Source organism: Pundamilia nyererei, unplaced genomic scaffold (assembly GCF_000239375.1).
Source record: "Pundamilia nyererei isolate P.nyererei 1_Seehausen unplaced genomic scaffold, PunNye1.0 scaffold00112, whole genome shotgun sequence".
In the NCBI taxonomy this organism is placed as follows: domain Eukaryota; kingdom Metazoa; phylum Chordata; class Actinopteri; order Cichliformes; family Cichlidae; genus Pundamilia; species Pundamilia nyererei.
This window is the reverse complement of record NW_005187513.1, coordinates 738,898-750,439: the sequence shown is the minus strand read 5'-3', so window position 1 is coordinate 750,439 and position 11,542 is coordinate 738,898. Positions and strand designations below refer to the sequence as shown.

The 11,542-nt window shown below is 41.7% G+C and overlaps 1 protein-coding gene across 3 annotated transcripts in view; it reads left to right on the top strand.

Annotated features, from left to right (window-relative positions):
• zfhx3b (zinc finger homeobox 3b) overlaps positions 1-11,542 on the top strand; it is a 143,067-nt gene that overhangs the window by 5,368 nt on the left and 126,157 nt on the right. For 2 of the 3 annotated variants that reach the window (XM_005741601.1, XM_005741599.1), the window contains exon 1: positions 6,777-7,182. The exons of the other annotated variant lie outside the window; for it this stretch is intronic. The gene's annotated coding sequence lies outside the window, so the exon portion shown is untranslated. Of the gene's footprint in view, positions 1-6,776; positions 7,183-11,542 lie in introns of those variants that run through there. 3 annotated transcript variants of the gene reach the window in all.

The window sequence follows — 11,542 nt, the reverse complement described above, 5'->3', positions numbered from 1 at the left end:
GTGTGTGTGTGTGTGTGTGGAGTTAATCGCTAATATAAATCATTAGTTTAAAAGAAAGTGGCTGAAAATGATTTTGTGTACTTGAAAGAGGTGAGGTGTGATGAGGCTGGACTGCTGTAGAATATCACTGCTCACACGCACCACTGTTGTTTTTACAGTGGTTTGTGCAACATTTGTACACTTGCAATTCGCCACTACGGCGATTACAACAAGAATAACAACAACAACTGTTATTATTATTATTATTATTAGTATTATTTTAATTTTCTGCCTATAAAATATGATGCGACAGAGTGATGCCCCCACTACCACCACACACATACACACACGCAGATACACACGCTCATGTAAACCATGCACAGAGGGGAAGGAGGCAGAGAAACAGGGAGAGTGAGACAAGGAGTCACGCTCGCTGATTTTTGGGGGAACGTACGTGTGTGTGTGTGTGTGTGTGTGTGTGTGTGTGTGTGTGTGTGTGTGTGTGTGTGTGTGTGTGTGTGTTTCTTGATGCGATTCAGTCGCAGTGGTCAGGGGGAAATAATCTGTACAATCAAGCAAAGACAGCAAAACATCGGAGATTTTTTAATGTTTTACGACATTTTTCGAATATTGACAGAATAATTATGGGTTAACACGACCGTCTTTCCAAAATTCAAACGTCAAAACTGTTTCTGAATAATGCATTTGATCATTAATAAGGCAGTACTGGCAGGGCGAGTAAATGGGTGAGAGAGAGGAATTGATATGCCTTCTTTTTTCTCATGTAAATGAGGCAGACTGACCAGACGGTCGCTCGTCATTTATTCTATCCCAAACTCTAAAATCACAACACCAGCAGCAGGAAGCAGGTTCTCTTTTTTTTTACACTTCATGTAGCATTCAGAAATATGACGTAAGCTTTACCCCCGTGTTGCTGGTTTGTATGTATCTATCGTTAACATGTAGGTTAAAAAAATAAAAACAATTTTACATTGTCAACAGACATATTTCAGATGTAGTATGCAATCTCAAAAGAGTTTTAAAAAGAAAAGAAACGTGCAGGGCATATTTGTCCAAGGGAATTTTTTAATATCAATATTTTATTTCAGAAGCACTGGATTAACAACCTAAAATAAAAGAGCAATATTAAAAAAAATTAAATAAAAAATAAAATCACATGAAATAAACAAGCAAATACAACAGCAGGTAGAATATCCCCTTATAAGACATTACAGAAAAAAATACACAAGCAAACAAATAGATCCATGAAAATACTCTAATAAATCTAGAAAGCATGTGAAATATAAATAAAATGATCCAACACACTATGTGATATGTGATGGGCAAGAGTGTAAGTGAAAGAGCACCAAAGACGATTCCAAACGTTGCATTTGATTTTGATAAACAAAAGATCCACCACAGTGATCAGCTGCATCCAGTCAGGAACATTCTGGGGGTGCCAAAAATGGAGGGGGAAAAGGGGGAGGGTGGGGGGCTAGAAAGCTAGAGGCCACAGGCGTGTGTAGGTTTACTTTTTTAAATTGCTGGTTTAGAGAATAAAGCCGAGGAAATAAAATAGTTATAAGTAAAGGTTTGCAAAACGATGTTTTCCCCCTGTCCACAAGGCACGTGGCACACATCCTTCAAGGATGATGGTGGGAAATCATGTGTAGAGTGCAAAGCATGTTACATTTATAGTCCCCAATCCAAAACGATTGTAAAAAGTTAATTCAGAAGTGGAATAGCTGCACTTTTGATTATTTATTTTTCTCTTTTCTGAAGTTGTGTATCAGCAGATTTCTGCAGGACGCCCCGCTAATTAGGCCAAAATTTCGGTTTGATCCGAGCTGGGCATGTTGTTCTTTTTCGCTCTCGGTCAGTCAGAGGCTATTTCAAAACTAGGATAATTTTCGGAGTGAATCTCGTGTCCTTAATGGTCGGTTAAAAAAAAAACAATAAACAAAAACAAAACAAAAAACACGTTTGACTGAAATGTCTGTGATTTCCAACGTTGAAATCCCTCGCCTATTTTGTCCACGCGATAACCTGAACGCGTTTGCGTGCCTCGTTTACATTCGAGTCCGTTTTTAAGATGCAACCACAGACTCAAAGGCAAAGGTGCGCTTTTGCAAAGACCTGGGTCCGCAGGCGCTTGGCTTCCATGAAAGAGCTGATGCGCTACTTGATCCCAGTGGTCAGGCTGAACATAAGAGGGCGCTCCCATTGCACCTGGCTGTGCTGCCCTATCCACCCTAGACACACGGAGCCGGACACCAGCCTCTCTCGTGGGTTCTGCAGCGGTATACAGCGCAGGCTCAACTGTTACATTCGATTGATTATTGAGTGAGGGAAAGGGGGAAAAAGAACAACAAACATGATTTTAAGAAAATTGTATTTTCTCAAAATTTCAAATTATTCCGCATCAGTAAGTTGTACCTTTTTATGAAAAATAATAATATATTGAAAAGTTTTTAAATGTCTGTATTTACAGTTAAGATGGGTAACCTGGGCTCCAGTCTTTCTAGCCTATTATCAGCCCAGCTGGGGTCACTGAGCGGAGGATCGAACCCGCGGGCCGTGCGTGTGGCGTCTTTTAAATGTGTCATTAACATCTTCACTAAAAAGAAAAATCAATTTAATTTTCGTGGTTAAAAAAAAAATATTTGTGTTGTTTCCCTTTGTGTCTCAGCCTGAGCTTCGAGTCCACACGCAATTTTTATTTATATTTTCACAGCATAAGCTCGCTCAGTCGGTTTCCTTAAGAATTTCCTGATGCCCTTTTCATATCTGTTTACCATAGCCTGAACACATGACTGACACTCCTCTTGTTAATATTGCAGCCTATGAACATCTTAAATCCCTAAATCCTTCGGAATATAATGGTCGTTATCTCTTTATAAAGTTATATGACTTTTCTCGATAGCAGCTTTCATCTTTAAATACTTTCACCCCTGCTCATTTCCTCTGTTTCCCTTTGTGCTTTGTCTGGGATTCCGAGTGCATGGCGTACACGCGCGGGCACGCGTAACACGGGAGCACGGTAGCCGATCTGTTAAATAAAGTAAATGTAATTTAATTTGAACACATTAAAGTAAATATTTCTAAAAGCTGACAAGTGCTACACGTGGGTCTCTGACAACCATCACAGAGTGCCGGTCCAAGCACGTTAGTGACGATTATTGGGGGGGGGGGGGGTTTTGCCTTTTGATTGCCCGTTTTTGTTTTTTGCAGTCCTTCATATGGTCAAGCACTTTCATGTGCTCCGCATCTACGGAGAATTTTGCATTTTTAAGCTCCTCTGCCTTTCTTTGTCATATCCACGGGCTGTCATAGCCACAGGTTGTGTTGAATTTGCAATGCCACTCATCGATGTATGCCTATTGAGGCTGGCACGTGGACAGTTATCCTTCCCACTGAGAGGCGCAATTGAATGGTGGTAACACAAAAGCTTCAGACCCTGTCAGTTCCCCCTTTTTCTCTTTTCAGTGATGCATAGGCCCTAAAAGCATCAAGGCCTCTGCCTGACTGCTCTGCCTTTGATTTAGCCTACACTATACTCAATATGGTCGCTGATGGAGTAATATCAATCAGGCCTTTGCATAAATTTGTAAACTGAAGTTTGCATTGTTAGGCTTTAGGCGACTGACTGGCTCAAAGCTGCCTCCTACAAGCCTCAAATTACACCACACTCTTTTATTATCTCGCAGCCCCTTTAACTCCTCTCGCACGCTGTTTTCAACCTATTCATTTTTACAATCTCTTCTTCCCGAGAGAGCAGACACGTCGCAAATCCTCGAGATTCCTGCAGACTGCCTCTCACACTGCAAAAATGCGAGCTGTTCGAAGGGGCGATGCAGTTGTCTTGTTTTTCTAAGAGGGGCATGCTATACAGGCGATGCCGCATTGCTTAAAAACAGGTATCAGTGCCTACCGTGGCTTGTGGAAGGCAAGTGCTGAGGAAATGCCGTGTTACAGCACACCATATATTTTACCAGCAGAGAGAGAGGGAGAGAGAGAAGGGGGAGAGACAGACAGAGAGGGAGGGAGGGAGAGAAAGAGAGCGATGGAAGGGGGGAGTTGGGTCTTGGCCATATAGGATACAATGTAAGAAGTTTGATTTTCATAGGCTCTTCAAAGGAATATATGCTATTGGATCTGTAGAAACGCCGGGTCCCATGGGGTTTCATAACCTTTCTAACCTTTAAGTCAAAGGCCCCTGGAAAATATAAAATATGGTCTAGCATTCATCTACCATCTTCGCCACTGCACCATCACAAAAGGCTAAACACATCGGCTGTGTGAGATCCTCGAAAAAAATAAATAAAAATGACACACATTAGATTTGTCTGTGCCATGCATTTCTATCCGAGACACGCGAAAACAAGCAAACAAACAAAATACATGTTCGGTAGATTTATTAACCCGGTTAAAAGTCGTTTCTTACCAAAGCTTTGTATACTGGGTACTTTGAATCTGTATGATTGGGCAATGTTTCGGCCGGGCTATGTTTGCCTTTTAACTGTTAACTCTGCGTCTGAATTCACCATATAGACCCAGGCTAACAAATCCGTATTGTTTCAATAAACATGGCACGTTGTGTTATCAGGGAAAGCTACTGCTTGTATTCAGTGGACCAGGGACTCTATATGGAAGTGTTTGCACAGAAAGTGTGCACACTAAGAGTGAGGGATTGTCCATTTCCTCGGAGAATCAACAATAAAATTATCATAACAAAGAGCACTGAGAGACTCAAAGGTTGATTTTTTGCAATGCGGTCTTTTCATTCGGAGGAAACGATGGGACATCAGTTACAGAGGAGACGTGCTTTACGGAAATATTATTAAGACAAACAAACGCAGAACCTCAACAAATTCATGTTCGGATCGATCATAAAGGCTTTCAGAATTTCCTGAACACGAAACACCTCAGGAGGAGATGAGACACTGACCACCTGGGCTTCCTGTCATACTATCAGTGTAATTATCACAGCATAGCAAATTCCATGCATACAGACCGGAGTGGACCAAACAAAAAACAAAAAAACGCCTGACACAACTCAGTCACCTTGTCACACATTTATAGTGTTATTATTATTATTTAAGAGAAGGTGCACTTATTGAACACGATGCTGCCAACAAACAAAATCAGTTTAGTAATAGATGTCTTGATAGCCTGTTTCCCCATCACTCCTCTGTGTTTCAGCAAGCCTTTCACTGATGTGCTGGGTAAGAAACAATATATGTATATTTTTTAAATAGCTACTTCAGGCTTATGCACATTATAAATAGCCTTAAAAATTAAATTAGATATAACACACATGTATATGGTTGTGGTTTCAACAAGTTCTTTATTTGGTTGGAGTTTTTTAAGAAGCTGAATTTTCTTTGCATACTGTACGAATAAAAGCAGCTCTCACGAGTTTGCCAGATTTACAGGAAAAAAATAAAAAAAATATTTAAAGCTTTTATGGGGTTCTCCTAATATCTTAAATAACAAATTATTTTATATTCCAACACTGCTATAAGATATTGTGCTGAATTTTATTTGGTCTGCAATTTGGAACTGGCTGTAACTGTAAGGACGACACGTCCTTTTCATACCTTCTCCGTCAAACTTGCATTTTGCTCTGTCTTATTCTATAAAACCAAATTTGACAATTTCACATTTCCGTCAGGTGTCATGGCTTTGTTTGCTTTATTTCACTTAAATATACGCACACACATTTTTATGCGAGTTGAGAAACACCTCATTGCTCTAAAGTTGCAGTAGACTTTCATATACGTCTCACCATTGAGCCAGTCACCGTTGTTTTAATTTGATTTGATTTTTATTTGGGAAATAAACGCAAGAATTCAAAAGGATTCCCTTCCATGTTTTTGCAAGGGTCGATCTACACGAAGTTGATCAAAGTTTGACATTTTTGAAGGCGCGCAACACCGCTGTTTAATGCCAACTTCAGTCTCTGGGCAAGTGGCTTTCCTCTTAATGCTTCAAAATGTATAAATGTACACGTACATATAACCTGTTAGTTCTAATATCCAGGGAACTAAGCATGCTCTTTTTTCCCTTTGTTTTTTGCGGGTTACAATAGTAAGCTATACCCTGGCATCCTGCATGCTGCTGTTACAGTACACTTTTGCATAGATGTGGAAATCGCTTTGAAAAAAATAATCATCCCCCCCCGCAAATGTTTATTGTAGTTCTTTGCAAACACGACAGGTCGCTGAATGGTTACAGGTACACTGTGCCGATGACTAGCAGGCGAACTTTTCTGGTCATTTCAGCTGCCGAGAGTCTGATTTGGTTTTCAATAACTTCTTTAAACGTACAATCTAAACTCACTTAAAAAAGAAGAAGAAGAAGAAGAAGAAGAAACATAACCCTCCGTGCAGCTTTGACGAGACCAAATTGGCTCGCATGGACCCAAAAGAGACTGAATAAAATAAAGCCGGGCTGCTTATGCGCTTTAAGTGGCCGAAACATGTGCATATCTTTCATTTTAAAAAGCAAAAACCGCGACAAGAAAACGTTTTCAAAAAGTGGAGGAAAAAAAAAGAGCGGAAGAAAAGCTGCGTCCGTGGCACCGGGCTTTGCCTGCTACGGCTGCCTGCTCCACTATTAACTTTCGCTGCCTTTCCTCTAATCAAACTCTTACTTTCCGCTGTTCTTAATTCCATATTTTCAATTCCTGATCATTACTTTCCTCTTTTTTTCTACTTGTATCTATCCATCCATCCCTCCCTCCCTCCTCTTTCTCCCTCCCTCCCTCCCTCTCTCTCCCGAGCTCTCTCCTTTGCTGAATCTTATTGATCCAGAAGGCGGCTAATTAGCCCTTCCCTTCGTGCCTGTGTAATGAAGCACATGCGCACTGAATTAATCACAGCCATTTTTTGCAGGAAACTAATTAGCAGGAATAAAGATCCAAAGAGTTTTTTCTTTTCAATCATCAGATCTCACTTTCACCTCTTCCTCGCTCCCTCTAACACAAGACTCATCGCCTGCTTTGCATCCAAATTATTTTTATATTGCCTTTAACAACTAATAGTACCTACTTCGTTTTTTACACTCCGCAACAACAATGATCTTTCTTTTGCCACCCTAAGCGCAAACTGACCAAAAGGGGACTGCCTTGATGGGATCTTTAGCTAAATCATCTCAATACTGGATTAAAAAGCGAGGATCACAAACCGGCAGCGAGAAATTGTAAGTTTCAACTTTGCGTTTGTCTCTTTTCCTCTGTTTCAGCGATCCTATTCTTTTCGCTGTCTGACTTATCTGAATCTCTCCTCTCCTATCTGTTCGTAGTTTTTTCGTGTAGCGGACCTGGCTATTCTCACGTTGTGAGAAAAGGCTGGCGATCACAAGTTCATTTCATGCAAGTAGTTGGTTTATTCTCGATTTTTATTCGTATCGTTACCTGTGTTTACATCAGCGTCCGTCCTCTCCTCCTCATGAATGGAAGATAAGAAATAGGCAAGACAGCGATCCACTCCAAGCAGTTGATCGTGGAGAGAGGGGGGGGATAAAAAAAAGCACGGTTTTAAAACAAATGTGTGCTTTTCGGTGGGATCGGGGAAAGGTGTAGAGGGTTTGTGGTTGTCGAGAAACGTGTTTTGAGGCACAAACGCAATGACAGAGGGCTGTGCTGAGCGGCGGACGAAGGGCAGCGGCAGCTCCACATGAGCGCTGCCCAGAAAAGGAGCTCCAAGTCCAGCTAGTGGGGTCCGTGTGTGTCCGGCAGATGGGAACATCTCTCTCTTTCTAAATTTTGACAGATTTCACACTTGCCACATCCACGGGGTTTCACCAACGTCGTGTGCTTATAAAATCCTCTTCTGGATAAAGACATTTTTGTTCTTCTCCGACACGTCTCTGTCTGAAATGGGCAATCCCTCCGCCCTGCCTTAGTTCCTCTAGCTACACTTTCCCCCCTTTACCCCACTTTGTCCATCTTTTCTTTTTTATTTTTCATAGCGGTTTGCCTCTTTCAAGCGTTGTTTTTAAGTCGATACTCGCTCATTCACTGACGGAGTCACATGCAAATCGATCGACGTGTGTGTGTGTGCGTGCATGAGCGGGTTTGTGTTTGCGGGCGCGGTGTGTGCAATGTGAATGTGGTTTGTTGAGGGAAAAACGGAGCCCAGGGTCTCCTTCGTGACAGGAGCGGATCAGCAGGACCTTGTACACGGACAGCCTGAGAGTCTGAGCAGCGCTGCACAGAGCAGACATGCATTTTAGGGAAGACGGCGACAGCCTGCGTCTTCTGCCTCGAACTACTTGGCTACCGTATCTTGACTTTCAAGAAAAGACTTTTCCCCGAGAAACGTTGACCAGAAAGACAACAACACATTGCCTCATTTGACTGACCTTAAGCAGACACTATCATTCCAAAGTTACTGCCGGAAACTTTAAGCGTGGTCCAGGCTAAACCTGCAGGTCACTGAATGCATTTAGTGATCGCTTGTAGGAATAAAAAAAAAGAGTGAGAGAGAGAGAAAAGAAAGTCAAACTGGATATCTTCAAAATAGAACAGACTGCATTGTTGAGTGGAAAACACACGCCTTTTGAAAGAGATGGTCTCAGCTGAAGAGGCCTTTTTCCCCCCAATACAGTTGATTATAGCTTTGATAGGCCAACTAATCTCCCCCTCCCAAAAAACATGAATCTGATCGGAAAAAATAAAGAAATCGGAAATTCTGTTGCCTTGACTGTAATTGAAAGATGAAAATTTCTGTAAATATCCTCAAACATAACGACTACTTTTCAGGAGGACTTGGTCTATATACGGCTTTTTAAAAAAGCGGCGAGAATGATTAGGTAATCTGCGATATATTTCGCGACACAGAGTCGGGAATAGAAAGAGAGAAAAGGGTTTTTCCGAGCGAGCAGAGGCATTGATAGGATATGTGTACCGTTTGGGGAAGCAGAAAGGGGGGTGAGAGGCTGTGTGTGTCTGTCTGTGAGGGTGGGGGGGTAGGTCAGACAGCAAGAAACGGGGGGAACAGGGGTCATGGAGTGAGAGCAGAGATAAAAAAGACAGAGAGGAAACCCCCTCGCAAACAGCCGAGGGATAATGGGGAGAGAGTGGGTCTGGCTGGGGGAACAGGGTGATGGTAGGCTAGTTGTTGGCATGTTTTGGGAGCCACACAAAGCCCGTATGGTTGTCAGCATCTGCAGGATTAAGACTTATTTTAGGATGGGAGAAACGAAAATAGATCGGTAACGGGTTTAATACAATTAAACGTTCATGTAGTCAAGAGGTTGCAAGAGAAAGCCCCCCCCCTTAAAAAGGGGGGGGGGTGCTGCTGAGGGTAGGAGTGCAGAGGGGTCAGATAGCCATGGGCCATAGAGGAGCAATCAGAGGAAGAGGTCAGGTAAACAGATCCCTACCTTTCAGGCTGTAGAGGAGCAGACAGAACGAGATTAGCACTGAGAGAGGAGAGACCAGCATTCTTATTTTTCTTTGCGTTTTTATCGATAATCTGATTCACATTTAAGTCATTTTTTTCTTCTTCTGTACTTTGTATTCCAGTGTCTTTCTGCGACTGCAACAGTAACTTTTATGTGCTTCGAATTTTAAAGGTGTTAATATAGGACAGGTAGGCTGCTGTGCCAAAACATGAGTGATCTCCCTTCCTCCCCTGCCTGACAGTTAACGCTCCACATCCTCCCTCTCTCTCCCTCTTACCTTACAAAACAAAGACAGCAGAAATGTTTACTGTCATCTCACCTGTCTGATTTTCCTGCCTTGCCTCATTGTCATATTTATGTTTAATTATAACAGTTCTAGGAAAAGGTATAGGAATGTCACTGGCTTTATTTTGTGTAATCTATTTCACAAATTGTCAGGAGCTGTGTTTGGTGTCGCTAACTGTAGTATCTCAAGCTCATCTCTGACTGTGATAGTGGAAGTATTCCGCTCAGGTTTAAAGTGCTACCAGAGTGATGTATTTACCACAGACAGCTTGTGTAGAAATATTTGAGGCCATCGTATTTATTTTGATTTGATTTCTTGTGATCAGAGTTATTTCTCCCTCTCCGTTAATATCTTTCTCAAGACTAGGTTATCATTTTTGTTTAGAAGAGTGTTTTTTGCCAAAAGCTCATTTTTAATATTTCCACAAATCCAAAACATTTCAACACAAATAGGTATGGCAAATCACCTAAGCAAAATATGAAGGTAGTATATTCCCTATGTTGACAATAAAAGAAAAAAATATATAGCTTATGGATTTATTTCCCAAATTTAATTGTAATTATTTTTATCAGAATTTTATTAGTGTTATAATTTGATCTTTTTGACATCACACGGTGGATTGTTATGTGAACGTGATGGACAAGTATCTAAATTCTTTTTCTTTCTTTGAAATCAACTGGATTTGATTTTCTTCTCCACCCCAATAGCACTGTGGTGCATTTCGTTGTGAAGCGTGATTCTGGTTGTGATTTATCGTGTACTCACACCTGGTTATTTCTGTGTTCTTTGTGTTGCGATTGTTATTCATAACATGAAGGCAATATTTGGTGTCGTAAAGCTCTGATATGATGTCAGTATTTGCTGTGGAGATGTGCAGTTGCCATTGATCTTGCACGGCAACAAATCGGTTGTCCACTGTTTGCACTTAGCCACCCCCTCATCTTCCATTACAATATTTGATGACAGGTATATTCAGAGAATTCAGGTGTCACTTGACCGAATGAGTGGGAACAGCAGGTCCAGTTTTGTAAACGAGATAAAGGGGAGTTGCAGTCATCACAGATGGGCTTGTTCCGTGGTTTGGGGGGGTAGCACAGAGAAAGGGGAGACAGCGCCTCTGGCTGTCGTAACCCCTTCTCTTCCTCTCCATCTCCCCTCTCTCTCTCACTCTCTCTCTCTCTCCTCCCTCTTTCACTTACCATCCTGTTCTCTGTGTTTTTGCGTTTCGCTCTCCTTAACTCCCACCTTTCCGTGCTTGGGCACCGGTGCCGTGGGAGAGCTCGCTGCCATGTCCTCTGTCGGAGAGAGCCCTCTTTGGGTGAAACAGTAGGCTTGGGCCATGTAGGAGACATTCAGCACAGTTTCACTTGTGTCAGATAAAGTGTGTGTATGTACATATAGAAAACAAAAATCCATCCTGATTTATGCAAAAAAAAATTCTCCATATTATTATTATTATTATTGTTATTGGACGGTTATTAAACAGTCACCAGACAGTTATTTCCTCCTTTCTGTGTATTGTCTGCATGTAAGTCAGATAGTACAATATATGTGACTGGCAGTGATCACAGACGATGACTTTTGAATTTGATGTGTGATTTTGATGCATGGTCATGCAACAAAGACCAGTTTTTCCAGCTGTCCTGCAGCCGAGGCCAGTATTTGCAGTATTTGTGTCATGCTATCATAAAGAAGCGGGCAGGGGGAGGAGGGTGTCTTAGTTAAACACAGATAGTGAGAAAGTGGGATGGGAGAATAGAAGGGATGTCATACTCTAGTGTCTGTGTGTGTGTGTGTGTGTGTGTGTGTGTGTGTGTGTGTGTGTGTGTGTGTGTGTGTGTGTGTGTGTGTGTGTGTGTGTGTGTG